This window comes from Camelus bactrianus, chromosome 15 (genome assembly GCF_048773025.1).
Source record: "Camelus bactrianus isolate YW-2024 breed Bactrian camel chromosome 15, ASM4877302v1, whole genome shotgun sequence".
NCBI lineage: Eukaryota > Metazoa > Chordata > Mammalia > Artiodactyla > Camelidae > Camelus > Camelus bactrianus.
This window is the reverse complement of record NC_133553.1, coordinates 32,237,315-32,259,507: the sequence shown is the minus strand read 5'-3', so window position 1 is coordinate 32,259,507 and position 22,193 is coordinate 32,237,315. Positions and strand designations below refer to the sequence as shown.

The window sequence follows — 22,193 nt, the reverse complement described above, 5'->3', positions numbered from 1 at the left end:
ACAGTTGGGGGCGAGGCCTTGGTTCTGTGGGCAGTGGGGGAGTTAAGTGGTGTGATCAGATCTCTCTTGTGGTAGCATCTGAAATCACACCATTTTCCTGACTAATTGGGAGAGGCAAGGACTCTCCCACCCCACCAAACACAACATTCCCAAGTCCCCTCCACTTGTGAAGCAACAAGAGGCACTTTCTCTGCTCTACATGTTAATGCCTGTCTATTTAGTTAATACACATATTTCGTGTTTCCTTAATAGTTGGTAAGTTCTTCCTGCTTATTATCTTAGATCAGTCTTTCTTGAGGGAGAGAAAGGGAAGGAGAAAGTTGTCACAAAAACTTTTATGAGAATCTGCTAAAAGCTATAACTTAGTTTTTCCAAGAAATGCACATACGCCCATCCAGAAACAATTTTACCAGGACTTTCCAGTAGTTCTCAATTTAGGCTACACATCGGAATCACCTGCAAAGCTTTATAAACTACTAATGCCTGCCTCCCACCCCCAGAATTTTTGATGTACTTGATGTGATTGCAGTCTAGACATCAAGGCTTTTTTTTCTTTTAATTGCCTAGTGTACACTAAAATCTCTAGTGTACACTCAAGATTTTAAAGTATTGGGCTAGGGATTTGTGGACTCCGAGTTAAGGTCCCTATCATAGACCATAAGTTCCAGGTGTATCCACTTCACTTTGATGGTGAGCAGCACCTACCTACCTGTGTAGGCAGGGAGGGGAGAACATAGCCAATTCAAAAGAATATGGAAGTCTTGAAACTAAGCGAAGACAGGAGATGCTCACATACATTGCAGAGGCTGCAGAACACTTAGCAAAAGAGGCACTGAAACAGAAGACAAAGAGCAGGAAGAGTACTTGCCTTTCTGAAAGATGGATGGAAGTCCAGCAGACAACACCCCTCCCACCCTCACTCTTCACCTGCCCAGAGAAGAGCCGCAAACGTTATCAAAGGGCTGACAGAATCAGTCTTGGGGGAAAGTCAGGCAATTAAACCTGTGGTTTGGTTGGTGTATGACATAGTGGGGAGAGGGTGGCATCTGTGGGTGCTGAAGTAAAGCAGCTGTGAGGGTGTGGAGGTTTGGAGGTAATGGGCTGCAACTCTCAGCTGGAGGAGAGGAAGTTTTCGGGTGTGGCCAAGGCAAGGTCATCATGAGGAAAGGGGGCAGGGAAAGGCTGGGTTGCATCCCAGTAGCAGGAGGCAGCTTCAGTGGAAGAACCTGGAGTAAGGCCCCAGCAGGTCCTAGCCATGAGACCCTGCGCAAGGACTTGGCCTATTTCTTACCTGGGACTTGTGGGACAGTAACTCCAGAGGAGCCCACAATCTCGGATGATTATCATCAGATCACCTCTGAGGCTTTTTCCACCGCGAAGTCCCCTGAGCCTAGGAAAATGCCCTCTGAAAATGCTCCTTGAGGTTTTCAAACCTAGTATCCATCAGAATCACCTGGGGTGCTCCCTGCCAAATTATATGACTCGGTTGGAGGTGGGGGCCCACGGGGAGTATCTAATTCTCACCTGGTGCTTCTGATGGTGCACATGCTTTGGGAATCACTGTTCTAGATCACTGTTTCTCAACTCCTGGGTGTCTTGTTAAAGGATGGATTCTGAGACTGGAGGTCTGAAGTGAGGCCTGAGATTCTGTTTCTAACAAACTCACCGATGGTGCTGACGCTGCTGGCTGTACATCCTTGCCACTCAAAGTGTAATCCAGGCAACATCCCCAGCAGCAGCAGCAGCATCGTTTGGGAGCTTGTTAGGAATTCAGAATCTCAGACCCCACCCGAGACTCACTGAATCAAGATCTGCAGCCCCAGGTGATTTGTATGCACGCTGAAGTTTGAGAAAGATTGTTCTAGAAGAAGCGACTTACTGATTAGGGAACCAAGGTTGAAACCTGGGAATGTGAGGACAAGACTCAGTCTCTTTAGACAGAGTCGAAGTTAGAGCAGGGCAAGGATTTTCATCTGTTTTAGTTACTACCATATTTGTGGGCCTGGCTCAAAAGAAATATTTGTCAAGTGAAGAGTCCAGTTTCTGGGGTCAGGAACCACCAGGACTTGATGCCTACTACTAGGGTCAAGGTCTTTCTAGCCCTCTGCCCAGGACAAGATCAGTCCTGATGCTGGCACAGAGAAGAGCTCATGGCCACGTGAAGCAGGAATGTACTAAGTTGTCTCATCTCTGACGAATAAAAGGCTACATGGAAATGCAGCCAAGAAAACACACTGGCCTTCCCAAGTAGGTCTGCCACAAGAACCTGGGGCTGAGCCAGCCACTGGGGTATGGGCGGCCAGAGGAGCCTCAGCTCCAGAAATAACAGCTCACCTGTTCTGGAGGATTCCACGAAGCTGCCTAAACAATTTTATAACCTGTAGACTTTAATACAGTCAGCATCAATTCTAGTACTCCCCTCTTCCATTTAAAACAGTTGTCAGTAAGAACTATCCCAGGGTCAAAGGCAACCAGTATGGCTCTTGTGTGTTAAGTACAAACTCCATGTGATATAAGCAGGCTGGGGAAATATTAAGTCCTACAAAGGACAAGTCATGTTTGTTATTAACTAGCCTTAGAGGAACAGATCAATAATTCATATTTGAAGTGATTTTTATTCCTTGTCTTCTGGGGTGCCAGTCTAGAAGAGAAAACATTTCTCTGTTTTTCCTACGTGTAGCATTATCCAAACTTTCTGGATAACTCTGACAACAGAAGTTAGGATTTCAGCCCAAATAAATCCATTCTCATCCTGCCCTAGGAACAAACTGGTCTGCAGATTTCTCACAGATTCTTTAAAACTCCAGATCCTTTTTCCTAATGATTATTTTAAATATAACGTGCGAACATGACAGAATACTTTCTAAAGCAGTGTCATTTTATTGTCAGGCAATTTCATTTGCTTGATTCCCACAAGTCAACTGAGTAAATAGTAATTGTGCATTACCAAGGGCTCATCCATCTCTGCCCCAGCTGGGGTCCACCTTTAAGGTAAAATGAAATGACCAAGTGAGTGGTCATACCAGTCATGGCAGTTTCCATGAATAACTATTTTCAAAGAAACAATCATTTTCCATCATGGCTTCTTCCCCTCAACATTATCCTCAACCTAATTTCTAACTGCCCCAGAGAAGCTGGTCCCACAGACGGACAATCCTGTGAATGTCTCTGCAATGTCTCCAGGAAAGAAGGTTCTTGCCCAGCATGCAGTCCCCCAAGTTGCCAAGTGCACCGGAGGAGGGAAATGAAATCAGACATTGTACTCATTGGCTGCCCGACAAGTGATTTAAACTCCTGTACTCCACTGTCCTACTATAAACTGGTGTGAGTGTATCATTGCACCTCTCTTGGCTTGGGAAAAGAATGGCTAATTAACTTTCTCAGTTGCTTTGGAATAGCATTCAATGGCGAGTTGCCACAGTCATGCAAATTCCCAGTCTTTTAGAGCCATTTTTGAATGGGTCTGTTTCTTTTTGTTGACCGAGAGAGAGACAGCAAGTTGTCATGTCCACAATGATGACCTAACTTGAGCTCCTGTGGTTTGGGATCCTGCCTGCCTGTGTTTCACCCTGTTTTGCCTCCAACGCAGAAGCCTACGTCTCTAGCCAGGAGATTGTGGTTAGTTTCCTGGCCTCTGACCGAGGTGGAGACACACCTGCACCCCTGAGGGAGGGAGAGCCTGTGGAGGGTCTATGAGGCCAGGGCTGAGTCATTCAGCCGGGAGACATGTCAACTGGCATTAGAACATCAGTTTGGCATTAAAGGAGCAAGGGCCCACACAAAAATTCTTCTATATGTTAACAATCTAGTCCGTCTTCAAACTAAACCAAGGAAAGAGACTGAAGTTTGGTATCAGCATTGGAGTTTTCCCTTCATGTGAAATCACCCCCAAAGAAACCTCAACTTCACCCACAAATCCAAGGACCACCACCTGATAATATTCATCCCACAAGCCCCTCTCTACCCTCCCTACACTTCATAGTCCTGTTCCAAGACCATGCAAATTCAGAAACCCCCACTGCAAGTCATCATCTTGGATTTTTCTACCCAAATCACTTTCCTCTCTTAGAAAATTATTTGAAATATATCTTGAATAAAGCCTGAGCCTTCTTCCTCCCTTATGAAGTTCCATCTTCATGTGGTGTCCTATTCAAAAGAAACATAAGTTGAACTCCTAATGTCTTAAAAATCATGTGAATCTTTGAGCAGTTTCTTGATGAAGAGGCCATTTTTCTCACTAGGAGTCCCACTTAACAGCCTACCCAGGCCATTCTTTCTCCAGAGAGTAGCTTCCTGCTTTTTCTTATGTAGATTAATTTAGCCTGTTTGATTTCTACCATCCTTCCATCCTAAGCCATCACCAATCCAGCCATAAGAAATGGGGGGTCAGGCAGCTCAGAATCCTCTCATAGAAAACTGGAAGGGAAGATAGGCTATAATAACTTGTGCCACAAAAGTCTTCATTCCAGAAGGGAGAACGGAGACAGGGAAGGAGAAGAATGCCTGCAGCACTGTTAGCATCCGAGGGACTTTCTGCATCCTCAAGACGGTAGCCTCCTGAACAGGCTGGGTTCAGCACGGCTGCCCTGATGCTCACCAGCAGGCGGAAGGCAGGCAGCGAGAACTTGGGACCCTCCATAGGGTCCTGGGACAACTTTACCCAAACAGGGGTAATCACAACCATCTGCATATGTTTGTCTCTCTGTGAAGCAAGAGCTTTAAGGATTCAAATGGTTTTGATGTGATATGATGTACGGCCAAAAGAGAAAAATCAGGATCCACATTAAAAGTTTGATTTTCATTCCAGTAAGCCATTCCAAATGAAGGAGACAAAGCCTTTCAAAAGATGTCTTCTATGGTTCAGAATAATTGGGTCCAGTTTAATCTGGTGCACGACAAAGTTAAAGAGCTACGGGACAGCTCCAAGTGTGTTTTGCAGTTTCCAGAGTTACTAATTATCTCCATGACATAAAGGTTAATGAGATAAAACATCTATAAATCAAGCTGATGGCTGATTCAAGAAGAAAGACCACCAGCTCCTGCTCCACCATGAAAACACTATAATTTCACTCTTCCAGGCTGTCCTTTTGATTAAATTTGATTATGTATGAATATATACAAATGGATAATTATAAAATTCATACTTAAATTATAACTACCTTGCCCAAAGTTGCTTTCTAAATTTATTCAATACCAATAAGAAAATAAGTCAGTTGTTCACTATTAAAATGAACTGATTTGATGATGAAAGGTTTGGGAGTGACCCTTCTCAAAGAGCAAAAGGCTATATGTTATACTCAAAAAATATGTTCCTTAAAATTTGGACATAAAATGAACTCCAGAAAATAAAATTATGGGTTTTATTGACTGAAGGTACAGAGCAATTGGGGGTTTAGAGAACATTCTGATGGATCTTTTGTAACTTGAAGGATTCTATCCCACTTAAATTCTCTATTTGTATATGTGGGGTTTTCAGATGTTTATGAGCCTAGGCTCCAGAGTCAGAGGACCCAGGTTAATATACCTTGGTTCTACCACTTGCTAGCCCTTGTGTCCTTGGGCAAGTTACTTAAACTTCTGTGCCTCAGTTTCTGCATCTGTAAAATGGGGATGATAACAGACTATGTCATAGGGTTTTCATGAGAATAAAATGTGATAATTCATATAAATCACTTAGCACAGGGCCTGGCACATAGTAACTGCAATGTAAATTATGATTACGAGGGACATAGGGCCTAACTGTACTTAGTCTTTCCTTCTTGTGCCGTTCACAAGATATGTACAGTTTTGAAGTATGGGTTTAGTAAGACAAAATTCTTTGCAATTTACAATGGAAATGCTCATTATCAAGCTACTTTGAGTGATATTTTGCAATTTTCCTTTTGTCAAGGACTTGACACACCTTCTCTTCTTTCCCTCTCACAGAATTTTTTTTTAATTAAAAGATTGAGTTATTGTGTCTGGGGCATCCAGATCCCTGGAAGATGGGAAGTAGCCCTGAGTCTCATTTATATTTGATAGATGAGGACTTGAGTAGAAATGGCCTTCCCAAGGGCATATTTTGAGGCTTTGGCAATACAGAGGAAACGTCCAGATCTTCTAAAGCTCTCTCCTCCTTCTGACTGGATCCATTTCCTCCTGGAAGAGCTCGTGGGAAGCATGGTCTGGTGGGAGCAGATTCTCAGAACAACTATTTTACTTCTGGATGACCCCACAGTGTGTGCGTGGGTGTGGGTGTGGTATATATACTTGTGCGTGTACACATTCCTAGCCAGCAAGGATATTGTCTTCAGCTGAGGTTAAAGAGCACCACGAGTAAGTGGATGTGGGTAAACCCTAACACAAACTATCAATCACTGGCTCTGATAAGCAGAGAGTGGACCCCATTTAAGTTATAAGGAGAGAAAAGGAAGCTGAAACTCTGCAAAGAGCAGGATCTTGCAGCTGCAGCCCCGGTTGGCCCGGCTAACCAAACTTTGCTTAGTCTTCGAAGAACACAGGTTTGCGTCTGCCTGTTGCATCAGCTGCTACGCATCTGCCCTTCCCTGCCCCACCCTGGAAAGTGGTAAGGAGAGCTACGTAACAGCCTGTGAGGCAACCACTCAGGGGGGGATGTCTGGGGGAGGCTGTCTCACTCCTTCCAGCCAGGCCCCACCCAACAGGCACTCCTCAAATCTAAGTCCACAAAGAGAAAGTACTCATCTGGCCCAGAGTCCTCCCCACTGTCCTGACACCGACTGCATGCACTCCTCTTTACCTCCACTTGGGCATTGTGTGGTGATGGATAGGACCTCTGAGCCTTCTGTTTTGGCCAAGGTGGGCTCCAGAATCTCTGAATGTTAAGGCTGGGAGAACTCAGAGGGCATCTGAAACAACACCCCCATTTTACAGGTGATAAAATTGAGGCCCAGCAAACAAAATGACTTGCCAAACTGCCCACAGCTAGATTGCATCAGCTCATTCAGACTACAGCTCACATCTCTTTTCTGTACAACCTCAGGAACAACCAAAGGACCAAGGTGTTTGGGCTTGGCCAACGTCTGAATGGAAAACAACACTGGAAATGAGTGCTCTGTCATCTGTGAAGTCATATAAGCTTGAGAGTAAGATGCTTAGGAGATTCTAAGGAGTGCGGTTGAAATCCATACTGAACAGATGCAGAAGAATCCCTTAACCAACGTCTTGCAGGAGAGCAGCCCAGTTTCAGGCTGAGCTGGGACAGGAGCAGACTGCATTCTGGAGCAGTCCCAGAAAGTCTAACCTACACCTCGGTCTTGTCCAGGCCTTCAAGCCCTCTGGATCCTGGCAGGTCTCAGGGCCACTGAGGCGAGTCCGCAGATTTCAAGTTGAACTCAACTACCAGGCCCACCATGGGGGTTCACGATGGGCAAAGACAGCAGCCATCAACAGAAGGTGTTAACACAGATCTCCAGAGTACTGGGCTGAGATCAATTACCACTGACAATGTACGCTGATTTAAAGCGTATATTAGAAGCTGCAACTACACACAAATTCACATACATACCCTTTTTTCAAAAAACCATTCTATTGAGGTATGATTGACATACAAAAAACTGAAGATATTTAATGCAAACAATTTGATGAGTTTGGAACACACACACATTCTTTATTAACAGGTAGGACCATAGATGCTCAATCCAAGAGGTAGCTACCTTCCTGGGTCACATGCAAGCCTCACTGAGCTTCAGCTGATGAAGACTCAACACTGGCTCCTGCTCTTCCTGGGGCCTTGTTTCATAATCACCTTCTTTGGCTTTTAACCCAAGGGCTGCCAGCAACACGTGATGTCCTGCATTTTTTAGACTTTTTCCTGGACCCTAGAAACCTCAGGCTGAAAGTCTGTCTCTGAGCATGATGCTGATCTGACAGACACTTGGGCTACTTACCTGGCATGTGTGTTTTTGCTGAAGGCGATGTGTACTTTGACCGACTTCTAACACTGCTCATGTTCTCACGGCCCCTCCGGACTTGAGAGCTCAGACGTGTTCTCTTGCTGACACCCAGGTCCTGAGTGGTTAAAATTCTGCAAAACACCTTTTTGACGCAGGGCTCTACTTTTACAACGCAATTATTTGCCTTGAATTTTCGTCATCATCTCAAAGGGGTAAGAGGCAGTCTTCCTTCTTCCCAGCCTGCTGTACACAGGTTTTCCAGCTGCCAGTTAAATGCTGGGCCCCACCGGGTACCCAATGGCACAGCCCCACCCACTATTAGTTGTGCTCCAGGGAAAGTGCTCAGTCCACATGAAAATGGTAGGATAGGGCTTCAGTGTGTCCGGGGGGGCTCCCCCATTAGGCCACCAAGCCCCTGGTGCACCTAGGAAGTCATCCTGACACATCGCCCCTCACCCTTCCTCGGTAAGTAAGCAAGGGCCTGTAAATTGGGCAAACCCATAAAGAGAATCAGGAAATGCACCTGAGCTCACAGGGGGACTGGGACACGGTCTCGTGAACAAGAGGGTCTGGCAGAGTCGTAGCAGGGAAGCCGGTGACAGGAGAGAGACCAGGGAAAAGACCTGTGTGAGGAGCCTCAGGCAAAGGAAGGGGGTCTAAATCAATATCAGATGATTTTCTATTTTTTGCCTAATAAAGTTTCATGAGTCAACTCAAATGTTTGCTCTCACTTTCGGCTCCTAAGGAAGAAGACAGAGGATAGCTGGTCCAGGGATTTGGAATTTGGAAACCGATCAGTTTCCAAGTATGGGAAAAATTCATTAAAAATGAGCACTCGTACTCTGTCTTCATTCCATTCCTGGTGTAGACAACAGTTTATTCCAAAGGAGAGTTGAATAATAGAACGTAAAGGGAAATTAGAGGTGAGATCATTTAGTCAACATCTTCATTTTACAGGTGAGAAAACTGAGGCCCAGAGAGGTGCTCAAAGTCACCATCAATAATTGCAGAACTGGTGGGACTAGAACTCTGACTCGTAACTCCCAGCCATTGCGTTTTCTTCCCTTCTACTGGACCTGCTAGGTTTCCATCCCCGCTGCCATGATTGTTTAGGGGTAAAAGTTTGCCTTGGAGCTCCCTCCTCTGGCTCTGGGCAGCCAGTGGAGTAGTTATGATGTATGTCTGGGTTCTTAAAACTAGCAACGGAATCACCTGCAGGTGGTTAAAACACGGATCGCTGGGCCCCTCTAGAAGTTTCTGATTCAATAGGTCTGGGATGGGGCCCAATAATTTGCATGGCTAACAAGTTCCCAGGTGATACTGATCTGTTGATTCAAAGACCCATTATTGAGAATCTCTGTTGTAGGCAGGGATCTTGTGGCTCTCGCAGCAAGAATGCCTGAGTCCAACTCCCAGCTTTGCCACACATGTCTCGTATCCTTGAACATGATGCTGCTTCATCTCTTGGCATCTCAGTCTCTTCATCTTATGATGGTAACTACAATAACCACCCAGAAGGTTAATGTGTAAAATAAACAAATCAGATGTAAAATTACCTGAGGAGTGCCATACTGATGCTGTGTGAACACACATACTGACAGATAAATGACTCTTGTCTAGAGAGAGAGTGCACTGTGGGCCAGGAAATGTCCATGGTAACACCAGCATTCTCTTAATGTTCCTCAAAAATACCACAGATCCAACAGAAATGATGTTCAGTCCTATACCAACATTGCCTGAGGATTTATTAGGGCCTGGCACCGGTTTACAAAGGTGAATAACACAGTCCCTGCCCTAGAGGAGCAACTAGGAGGAAGATAAACATGCAAATCCTAGTAATTACCCTACTGGGTGATGAGCCAGGGAGGGAACCCTATGCCTTGGAGCACAGAGCAACCAACCCTGTCTAGGGAGTCAAGTAAGGCTCTGAAGTGGCAGCTGACTTTTGAGTAGGGTCTTGAAGGATGAATAGGAGTTCTTTGAGAAGAGAAATAGCAGTGGGCACTCCAGACAGAGAAAACAGAATAAGCAAAGTAGCCACAGAGGTGTGAACATGCATAACATGTCCCGGGGAACAGCAGTGGTTCTGTGGAGTTGGAGCTCAGTGGGTCTGGGAAGAATAGCAGGAGAGGCGGTTGGCAAGGAAGGCCGAGGCAAGATTCTGCAGAATCCTAGATGCCAGGCTGAGCAGTCTAGACCTGACTGTGAGTCTGATGAGAAGCCGTTGGGTGACACCCACCTCCTCCCTGGCGGTGTCCTTGGAAAAAAATCCCTAATGAATCCCCAGATGAAGATTTACGAGCCAAAGGCCTTCACCACCACCCTCCTCAGCTCCCCCAGTGCCTGCCAGCCTCGCCTGCCAGGAAGCCAAGCCCAGAAACGCCTCCTGAACTGGGTGGGGGCCCTTGGGAACCTGGAAGGAGCAAGGGGCAGCCTCTTACCTCTTACCTTCATCAGATAGGCGGCACTTTCCCAAAGGTTTCCTCATTCCCTCTCCCCATGGGTGTGGAGTCACCAAGAGAACAAAAAGGGTGTTATCTCAGGCTAAGAAGTTTGGGGAGGGGAGGAGGGAGGTGTGGGCGCCTGTGGAGGTAGGAGAATGAGCGCGCAGGAAGGCAGGCAGCGCTGATGCAATCTGAGAAGAGGCCTGCAGAGACCTACACCTGGGGAGCCAGCCCCCTGCCTCACTGACCTCGCGGAGGAGAGTCTGGGGAGCTGGAAGAGGCCTGAGAGGTCGTCTATCCCAAGTGCCTCCTTTAACGATGAAATAACGAACACTCAGAACACTCAGTGGTTAGGCAAACTGCCCGTGACTGCTGGCTGCCGCCGTTCCTCTCTCCCACATCTGACTCCAAGATGTAAAGTCCCAGTCTTGGGAAAACTGGTGGTTTCTGTGTCCACTGACCTCCCTCCCTCTTCCTGAGTCTCTCCCACAGTCCCCTGCCAGCCAAGTCCCTGCCCTTCTGTCAGACTCAGGCTTTTGTTTCTAAGTAAGTAGTGACTAAAATGTGTAGAAAGTGGTCCCTACTATTTTGAAAACTGCAATGGTGAGAAAAAGGGACAAACTGCTATTCTAAACTGCGTGGGTTGAGGTTTTTATCCCAGTTCCTCTATCTCCTGTGGAGGTGGAAACAAATTGCTCTTGTGGGAATAATCCATTTTGTTTTTAGGAAAATATTTTAATAGGACTTTGGGTTATGCAAGGATAAAACTTAAACCTATTCTGGAAAAAAGACAACGCAATTCAGAACAATGTGAAGCAACAGGCTCTCCGTTGTAACTTTGTAAAAGGCCGTTTTCTTTTGGAATGAGTGGCAACTCTTCAGGGTTGGGGAGTTTTGTTAATGCTGCAGCCTGGCCTTAGGTGTGCTTTGGGGAGTTGAGGGAGGGGCCTGTGTCCCCAGTGGGAGAGAGAGCCAGATTGAGCAGGTGACTGGCAGGAAGGGCAGCCCAGTCTGTGGAGAGTTCTCATAAACACTGGAGGAGGGAATCCCAGAAAGAGAATCCCAGAAAGAGCTCTTTCTCTTTCCTTGGGGGTTGTGATCTGTTCCTCTCTCTGGCAGGGCTACAGAAAAAAACCACTGAGCTCCTTCTAAAAGACTACAAAGTCAAGTAGAATTTGCACATCAACCCCAGCCCTCCTGCCATAGCCAGCCCAGAGCAGGAGCACTTCCGAGAGAGCAGAGCCTCACCCATCTCCGCACTCTGTTCTTTGATGAGGACTAACGTCTGATGGGATATGGACAAAACCAACAGAACCTCTCAGTTCCTAAATGTTTTATTTTGAAAAAATTTTTTTCTAAGTACTTTACTTTGAAAAGGTTAAAAACTTTATTTCGAAAAAGTTGTTCTAGGAAACTGGATCATCCTGGGATTAAGGATGCACATCCTGCTAGGCATAGTGAAATAACTAGGTTTGAGACAGTGACCAAGGGAAAGAATAAATGGGCACTAGGGGGTTAAAGGACTTCTGTCTTATATTACTGTAAAAATTACACTAATCTATTATTTAGATAATAATATATTATAAACATATTACTATGTATGTATGTAATTTTATAACAAGGATATTATAAGACAATTAAAAACAATCATTTAAAACTGAAAAGTCTGTTAATATAAATGTAATACATTACTTTATATAAAATATAAATACACAAATGTGTAAAAACCATAAATATCACCAGTTATCCTATCACCAAAAATTAATTGATGTTAACATTTTTGGAATACTGCCTTCAGATCAGCCTCTATGCATATAAATAAATAAGCATATAAATAAATAAACAAACAACTAGACATATTGAACATCCACCCACACTTATTTTAAAATCGCAATGGAAAAAGGACATGCTCCTTTTCCAGTAGGTCTACCAATAGTCCCAGGACCAACTCTCATTGGCCCACCTTGGGCCATGTACCTATTCCTGAGTCTAGAACCCACAAAAGCCAATTCAACTTCTGAGATAGTTTACATGAACTAAATATGTACTTTTTTGAGTTGGTATACCTCATAAATGAGACCGTGCATGTGAGAGTTTTTTGCAAATGTAAGTAATTATTAAAATCATTATTTATATATATTATTATCATCACTACCCTTTCCCCATCATCCTTCTTCCTCTCCTTTTCCTGCTTTATCTTTTTTTTCTGCTTTTTCCTCTTCCCACCAAGTCTCTATCATGTCTGGGCTAACCAGGCTGTGGTGGACTGATGAGGAGACCAAGTGCTATTTATAGCAGTGTTTTCTCGGGCAGTGGAGTGTGGTGATATGAGAACACACCATTTAAGGGATACTTCTATCTCTCACTGCAGCCAAAGTGGCTTCTGAGAACTTTGTCTACAGTGAGGAAGAATGTAGAGAATGCACTCCTCTCTCCCAGCAAAGGCAAGCCCTGCCTTTTACACCCAGTTAACCATTTAGGCATAGATTTTGGCAGAATAGGGGTGTGTTACTCAGGGAGTACCTGGGATGATGCATTCCTGTCAGTAAACCTCCAGAGGGACATTTCAGCTGGAGAGAGACCAGAAAAAAACAAGCAAGCAAAAGCCTGGAGAGCAAAAGAATATGAAAACGAATATATGTATGTATATATATGACTGAAACATTATGCTGTACACCTAAAATTGGCATAACACTGTAAATTATACTTTAAAAAGCTTAATATAGATACAGATGGTTACATATGGAAATATTTACAGATATGTGTATATACATCGGTTACTATACACACATCTATTTCCTTGCTATGTAAGCAGACAGGATCTAGAAGCAATGACATCCCAGTAGCAACGAGTGTCCAGATCTTAGTTTCTAATACCATTCTCCAACAAAGAACTAGGTCACCTTGGGGAAATGGTTGATTCTAGAACTGGGGCAGGAAATATGCAGGCTGATCCAGGAGCATCTTATAGTGCCAGAAAGTAAGGAAGTGCTCGAAGCTCCACAATGATGGGGGCAGGGGAAAAGAACACAAAGGAACATAGGAGCCAATTGAGAGAGCTCCCAATGGCTAAAACTGTAACAATTTGAGCAAGAAAATAAAGTATTATTGTATTATAACCCAAAGTATAAAATGAATATTTAGGAGTCCATAGTAAAATGAATAAATGATTGACTAATTAGACAAATGAGGAAGAACAGATATATCTCCCATGCAGAAGAATCCCAAATACTTGTGTAGATACTCTGCCTTCAAGGAGGTGGAGCAGAACTCCTCAGTCCTTAAGTTGTAGACTGCCTGTAATGACTTCCTTCCAAAGAGAACAGTATGAAAAGAGGGGGAGTAAATTTACAGCGCAGAAATCTGTCAAATAACTACCTTAGCCAGGTGATTAGGTCCACATGCACAGTAATAAGTAGTGTTGATAGGACATACTCTTGATAGGATGTGATGAGACTGGTGCTTCACCCCTATGGTCTTCCTCCCTCAAAAATCCATACCCCAAGTCAGATCATGAGAAAAACATCAGGCAAATCCCAACTGACCAGTACTCCCCCAAACTGTTAAAGTCATCAAAAACAAGGAAAATCTGAGGAACTGTCACAGTCAAGAGGAGCCTAAGGAGGCTTGACAACTAGATAATATATTATCCTGGATGTGATCCTGCAACAGAAAAAGAACATTGGAGAAAAACTAAGGAAAACTTAATATAAGATTGGATTTAGTTAATACTGGTGTATCAACATTGGTTCATTAATTGTGTCAAATGTGCCACACTAATGTAAGATGTTAGTAATAGAAGGAATTGGGTGTGGAGTATATGAGAACTCTGTACCATCATTGTGATTTTTCTGTAAATCTAAAACTATTCTAAAATAAAAAGTTTATTTTTAAAAAAGTAGGTGATTATATCATACACCAGAATGTTAATATTGATTATTTCTACAACGTAATATTTATAAAACCAGAAACACTTTTTTAAGTAGGTATGAACCTCGAGTTAGGGATAACAAACTAATTGTATATCTTTATCTTCCTCTTCTTCCTCCACAGACTCTTTTTAGGGTATAGACTCATGAAAATACAGAGAATGGAAGTGAGGCCATCAGTGGACAAGGGAGTTCAATAATTTTTGGATGACTGAAAATGGCCAAAGACTGGTAAGTGAATTAGTAAAGTAGAGGAAACTAAGACTTGAAGGGCCTAGAGAGGGAGCTGATGGTGAGGAGTGAGCAGATTCTCCCCATGGAGCCCAGAGACGCAGGGGGCCTGGAGGCAGCAGCTTCTGCAAGAAGTGAGTTTGAAGCACGGGATAAACTTTAGGGAACTGGCTGAAAAAGATCTATGGAGAAATTACAACTCTAGATCCCGTCCTTATCCCACACAGTCAGGCAACCATGTTCATGCTAGAAACTGGAAGTTTTTTCTCTAGAGAAATTGAACCAGGACATCTCCAAATTCAAGGATTTCAGCAAGAGTAGAGGGCAGCTGCCTGGCTGAAAACAGGGTGATTAAGTAGAACTCTACATGTTCAGAGTAAGGCCCTCTGCCAGTCTCCTTCCCTTACCCCACTCCCAGAAAGGAACTTTCAGGCATATGTCCCCTAGGTAGAAGATTCACTGGAAAAAAATTACTAGCTCCCAAGAGAAGTCCTCCAAGTATTGGCTTTTCATGGTCTCCCAATAAAATCTCCTGAGAGTAAGGCCCCCCAGCCAAATCCCTGCCCATACACATATTTGCCAATCAGGTTGATGTTCACTGTTACATAGGACTAAGTAGCCCAGGATCACCAGGAACTTGCAGAAAGTATCCCACGTGAAAGAGGGAGACCAAAGCAATAAATAAATAAATAAACAAATAAATAAACAAACAAACACACAAACTCAGAGACAGAGATGATGGAAGGAGAAGAAAAACATTTTTAAAAAATTTTATTTATACATTTAACTAATAGCCTCAGAGAGCTAAAAGAAGGTGCATATCCATGAACAAGAATAATATGGTGGGAAAATGGAATAATTAGAGAATGATCAAAAGTAATTAAAAATTTTAAATGTGAGAGCTAAAATAAAAGATTCAAAAAAAGAGTAGGAAAATAAAGTTGAAGGTATACCCCAGAAAGTAGAACAGAAAGATAGATGAAAATTAGGAGAGAAAAGAATGTTAGAGGATGATTCAAGGAGTTTCAGAAAACAGAAAAAAACAAAGGATAGAAAATTATTTTTTAAATAATAACAATGTAAGAAAATTTTCCAGAAGAGAAGGACATAAATCTCCAAATTGAAAGTACCCACAAAGGGTCCAGTGGAATGGAGGGAAAGTACCAATGCAATGATTTTGAATTTCAGAACCCCTGGATAAAAGAAATAAGATCTTAGCTTCTAGAGAGAAAAGTCATGTCATATGTGAAGGAGTAAGAAGCTATGGCATCAGACATCTCAGTATCACTACAGGATGCTGGAGGACAGTAGTGTTGGGTACCCAAAGTTCAGAATAAAACTTATTTTTATCATAGAATTCTATACTTATCCAAATGAAGCATAAGTGTAAGTGTGGAATAAAGATATTTTCAAATACGTAAGAACTCAAAAAGTTTACCTCCCACACAGTCTCTTAGGAAGATAGTGAAGGATATGATTCAGTGAAATGGAAGAAAAGCCAAGAACAAGGAACAAAAAGATTCTAGAAAACAGAGGAGCAATTCAAAGAAGACTGATAAAAGGAAGTTCTAAAATAACACCTGAACACCAGGTGTAGAGAGCAGCCCATTCAAATTGAAGCAAGAAGACTAAGGGTACAGAGGCAGGAAGGGAAGATAGTGACAGCTTATTTGATACATTTGGTTATTTGGGAAATAAAAACATTGCTAGATATTTAACAGATACATAGAAAACATTTTGAATATTAGCAATAGTTATTAAAGAGTAGCTAAGCAAAAGAAAAACTATGGCAACTGTTAACTGCAAGAGAAACACAAAGTCAGAAGGAATGTAATTATGTAATATCGTTCAGCAGTAAACAATATTTACAGAGTCACAATAAAATAAACATTGACTATTGATTTAATTTTTTAAACCATGCTACACTTACATGGGAACATGAGACAAGAAATGTAAGAAACCAAAACCTCAATTACCATGGAGGAAATCAACAGATTAGCATCTGTCAAGCTCATACATACAAGACAAAGCAACGTCAAGGCCTGACTGATTTAACCAGTAAAAATACAATAAGCCACTTTAGACTTAGACAATATTTTACTCACATAGACAGCAAAAAGAAGAAGCCAAAGGTGCCAGCTCCCTGTGATCCTGGTCCCAAACACCAACAAACAAACAATCAAACAAAAACTACATTGAAACAAAAAGGGCTGGATGACTGAAACATGAGTTGTGGGATACATGTTACTGAGAAGCCAATTCTAGACTGTAGCTAAGCAGTTTTATATTCTGCAGTTCTATTCTGAGGTATGGAGCTTCAATGATTTGGAAAATAGTAGTGAGGAAGCCTCCTAGATCATGACCAGAAAGATCAAAGAGATATCCATTCATCCATCTGTGGACATTTGGATGGTTTCTACTTCTTGGCTATTGTATCACATTTAATATTTTTAATATTGGGGGGGGGTGGGTAATAGCTCAGTGGTAGAGCTCATGCCTAACATGCACGAGGTCCTGGGTTCAATTCCCAGTGCCTCCATTAAAAAAACAATTAAAAAACATTTTAACATTAGCTTCATCATATCAAGTTGCATTTGTTTGATATATTTTTTAAGTCTTTTTTAATTTGATGAGTCCCTCCCTTTTTATCCTTATATATGTTTATATACCTTATGTATATTAAATATTATATTATGTGTTTAATATATTTTAAAATTATACTTCTATATTCTATATTTTATATATAATATAGAAATGTTTTATATTTCTATATTTTCTATAATTTTCTATATCATATATGTATAAGAAATTGTGTCCTTTTTTTTTGTAGAATTTCCCATGTTCTGGATATTGCTGATTGCCTCTTTGTACTTTTCTTTACATCTTTCTTTGTACCCTGTATTTCCTGTGAACTGGTAACTAGATACAGAGTTTTGATCTGATTCAGGTTTAGCTTTTGGCCAGAATATATAATAGATTGTGTTGCATACTTTCATCAAGAGGCACATTATATATGAATGTCTCTCTCTGTGAGTTTACTGGCCATAGACAATCACTGCCTAAATTCATCATTTTATTAGGGCTTGGCAAAGTGATGCTGTTCTAAATCTCTTATTTCTTTTTCATTTGTTAGCTGGAATACTTCATCAGCCTTTTGCTCACCCTGAGTTCATATAGGAAAGAGGTTAAATGCTTAACCCCTTACCAGTTTTTAGAATGATGAGCTATATCCACAGCATGCTCCAGAGGTGACTATTTTTTTTTAAGTAGTGTTAGCTTGAGTTTTAATATCTTTGATGTATTTTAATCCACTGCAGTAATTGTCCTTATTGATGCCTAGACGACCCCGTCTCTGGCCAGTTAGAGCCTCTTCAAGTTGGTGCTACTGTCCTTTTGGCAAGATCCTAGTAAGTCTATGACAGTTTCTTTCTCTCTGATTTGACAAATTTTTCCACACTCGTCTTGTACATTATCCTATCCTGTCATCAGCTCTTTCCCCTAAGGAGCCCTGGTTCCTTTTAGTGGGCCCTGGTATTTAGAAATCACAGTCTGGGCTGGTCACGGTCTCTAGGCCTTCTCAGGGGAGCTCACCTGGAAGCAGGTTATTTTACTGACTGTAAGTCCATACTTATATTTTCAACTCAAATTTAGGATTTTGCTTTATATTTATATTTATATTTGTATCTCTTTTCTCTTACACTGAAAACCTTTGATCCTAATGATGTTAACATAATTTCTTATTTGCTTCATTCTGCCTATACATAATAGTTCCAGAATAATATTAATATTACCAATAATGTGATTACCAAAAGAATTTTAATATTTTACAGTTTTTGTTATCACTTCATAGGGTATGTTTCTCTATGGTCATACCCTCAAATCACTGTGTTTTAAAGTCTCTTGAAATGATTTTCTGAGTTTTGCCACCAATTTGATACATAGCGTCATTTCTTTTTAAAAAAATAATTGCTTTTTTTCTGTTCTAATTGTTTTATGATTATGTATAGTATTTATATGGCTCCAAAGTCAAGTGCGTAAATCGTTTACTCAGAGGAGTCTATGTTCTATCAATGACCTCTCTGAGCGGTCTCTCTCTCCCCTAGAGAGCTTTTTTTAAATGTTACGGTTTATTCTTCTGCTTTTTAAAATACAAGCAAACACACATGTAGATGAATATTTTTTCCTAAATAAACAATACTATACTATACATATTTTATCTACCCTGCTTTTTCATCTTTACAAGATATGCTAGGTGTAACTCAAAAGGAACGTAGGGAGGTGTCCCTCATTCTTTCTCACAACGTCATAGTGCTCCATTGTATACGTATACCACAACTGAGTCAACTAGTCCCTTAGTGATGGACTAAATAAAACAGAATTTAAGATAAAAAGGATTATAACGGTCAAAGGGGGATCTTTCATACTGATAAACAGAAAAATTCACCAAGAAAATATAACTGGAATTTGAATGTTTTTAACAACACAGTCTTGAAGTATGTAAAGCAGAATCCGAAAGAGTTAGAGAGAATTTTACAAATCTATAAAGATATTTTGTTGATTTGTTCCATAAAAAATGGAATATCTAACAATATCTCACCCAGGGTCTCAGAATACTTTTTAGACACAGCCATTGCATATCTGATCTTCCTACTTCCAGTCTTACCCCATCCAATCAATTTTCCACACTGTGACCTGAGTGATTTCTTTAGAACACACATTGGATCATGCTTAAAACCCCGTGATAATTCGATCAGGTGCCAAAAGGCCTTTGCTGCTCTGGCCCCACTTTTGTGTCCAGCCACTCCCGCTCTCACTGTCCTCTGGCCAGTCATACTGCACTGTCTGCAGATCCTCAGTATGAACCAGGGCTTCTCCTTCCTTGGGCTTTTGTGCTTATCTGTTTCCTCTGCCTAGAACACTGCTCCTCTTTCCTCTTCTCCTCCTCTTTCTTCTTCTTCAAGATAACTCTTTCTAATTATTTAGGACTCTGCTTAGGCATGACCTCCCCCGAGGAGCCTTTCCTGACTCCACAAGACTCAGTGCCCCCAGCCCCCTAACGTTCCCTGCAGAGCATCCAACAGCCTGCTGGCCTCGGGCCTGTTCTTTCTCCACTGTGGACTGTGAGCTGAGTTCTGGAAGGACCAGGATTGTGGAGGGGGTTTTTTTTGCCACTGTACCCTCAATCCCTGGCACATGCCTGATACATAGAGAGGTTCAATAAATGTTTATTAAATAAATCAATTTTATTATTAAGGAGTTATATCATTAAAGGAAGGGATTATATCATTAAGAGGAAAGGATTATACCCTCTTTATGTTACTGGGGAAGAGCAGAAGCCCAAAGATGGTAAAGAAACAATTCAGAAATCAGACGGAGGTAAACTCCCTAAATTCTGGTCTCTTAGCCAGGGCTCGGCCCCAGGGTCTCATGGGCCCATAATGAGATGTCTAAAACTAACAAAACTGACCACATCCCTCACATATAAAAAACAGATGATCTCTGGGAATTCTGTAAGCAAAACAGTGCAAACACGAGCTTCTTGGAGATCTTCTTCTGGGAGTGTCAGTCAGACCTGGGCTTCATGGCCAAAAGCATGTAGGATGGTGGGAGATAAATGTGCCCCTGACACCAGCCCTTCCCTCCTGGGCTTCTTTCCCCAAACTCTACACTCAGTATCTGCTCAGGTGACTCTGGAAAGGGGTCTGTGCTCCTCTCCACTATGCCCTGCACAGTGAAAGCCAGCTTTCTGAAGCAGCAGCTCCATCCCAGGATGGGGGAGGACACTGGGGGGAGGGGACAGTGCAGAAGGGCAGGGGGATAACAGATGAGGCTAAATTAATTTTGGAAACTATTAAATCTTTGAAAAGAGAGCGTGTTTTCAGCAGGGACAGTGAATCACTGTGATTTGCAGACACAGGCACAAAGCAATTAGCCATCTGGATGCTGTGGCTTCCAGCCCCCCAACGGAAACTTCAAGTGAGCGGAAGGCTGGTCATTACCCAGTCCAGGCCCAGCTCTCCAGTCCCCACTGATAAGTCTGTGCCTCCAGCCGACTGGGAGCCCAGCAGCCTAGGACAAAGGGCAACTTGGCAAGAGTCACAGAAATATGGGCAGGAAATGCAACACCAGCACAGGGAGCCAGTACTACTTCCTTCTTCCTGTGAGCTCCCCTCAAAATCCATCATGACTGAGTGAGCAGTTCACTCACTTGACAAGCATTTGTTAATCACCATCTATCTCACAGGTTTTGTGCTAGGACATAAATTATGTCATTTAATCCTCACGACATGCACATAAGGAGCTCCACCTGTTGCACAATTTCTAGGGGACCCATTACCTGGTATTCTGTGGGAATAGCACTCCCTGGAGTTCTATACAGCAGAGCAACCTTGCTGGGAGAGATCATTATCTTCTTTTTTATTAAATTTATATAAGCTAAAATAACCCCACAGTTCACCCATTATTAAAAAAAATATTTTTTTTAGTCAATGAAGAAATAAAAGCTACAAAGAGGATATGCACTTGCTCACAGTAAGTGGCAGGACTGAGAATAGAACTTTCCTAGATAATCCATATTTGCCAACTGCTGCTCTGTCTGGCTCATAAAGTTGTGAGAACCAAATAATACACATGGATGTGAAAGGGTTTTATAAACTGTAGAGTGCTATACACAGCTGAGCTATTTTTATAAAGCAGTTACTCTGTTTCCTCTGACACCCTGTGACTCTCAGGTGCTGCTCCTCCATTCATTCCTAGGAACTGCTAGGGAGTAGTGGGCAAGCCCTTCTGGGAAGAGTCAGCGAGCCTCTCCAGGAGGAGAATGTACAACTGACCAGAAAGAGCACTTTGCTCAAGGAAGCCTGACTGGTCTAGACTGCGCTGCGGTTTGCAGACTAAGGCAGTTCTGGCCCCGCTGCGCCATGGGTTTGCACTATGTGTGGCAGAAAGACCAAGTGGAGCAAGGTGCTGCCTGGGAGCTTGCTTCCACTAAAGGGAGAGAAGCCAGGAAGGGAGACACCACCTAGACTGACCAGCCACTTCTGCTCTCAGTGCCCCACACCGAGGTGCACTGGTCCTCTCGCCGGCCTGAGCTGCGGGGGAACCATTGACCAGCCACCTCCTGCCCCATGCTTGGGAAAAGAGTCGCCTCTCCAGAACCTCAGTGGAGAGCTGTTTTGCCCAGCTCAGGACTCTGCTGTGGCCTAGGAGGCCCCAGACCTGAACAGCCAGAAGGTTTTCATTTGCTCTCTGCATCTGCTGTCCATCCAACTGCTGCTGGGAGTACCAACTCTTTGAGCAGGAAAAAGTTGAGGGGAGCACAGAAAGCATGGACCAGGAGGCAGATTACCTGGGTGAGAACCCGAGCTGTCTCTCCCTGGCCAGGACCTTGGGCGAGGCTACTGACCTCTGCCCTTGCTTCCTTCATGTATAAAATGGAGTTAACGTTCCCAGTCTCACAGGGTGGTGGCGAGGCCTGAGTGAGATCACAGGTGCCCTTGGGGAACAGGTAGGAAACAGAACTAGGGAAGAGAGCTTCAACAATAAGGTTTCCTGACTTACCATGGCTGCCAAGTGGAATACAGTCTCAGGGTCACCAGATGTTTTTATTAGTCAAGAAAAATCAGAAGTCTGGATTCTTATGTGAACTTTTCCCATTTGCAACAGCCTGTGAGGAC

The 22,193-nt window shown here is 42.8% G+C and overlaps 1 protein-coding gene across 6 annotated transcripts in view; it reads right to left on the bottom strand.

The window, feature by feature from the left end:
* The window catches only part of SLC4A1AP (solute carrier family 4 member 1 adaptor protein), a 78,672-nt gene that overhangs the window by 6,794 nt on the left and 49,685 nt on the right, over positions 1 to 22,193 (bottom strand). For 4 of the 6 annotated variants that reach the window (XR_012499273.1, XR_012499278.1, XR_012499274.1 and 1 more), the window contains one exon: positions 7,908 to 22,183. The gene's annotated coding sequence lies outside the window, so the exon portion shown is untranslated. The remainder of the gene's footprint in view (positions 1 to 7,907; positions 22,184 to 22,193) is intronic. The other 2 variants (XR_012499275.1, XR_012499277.1) reach the window with 1 other exon arrangement.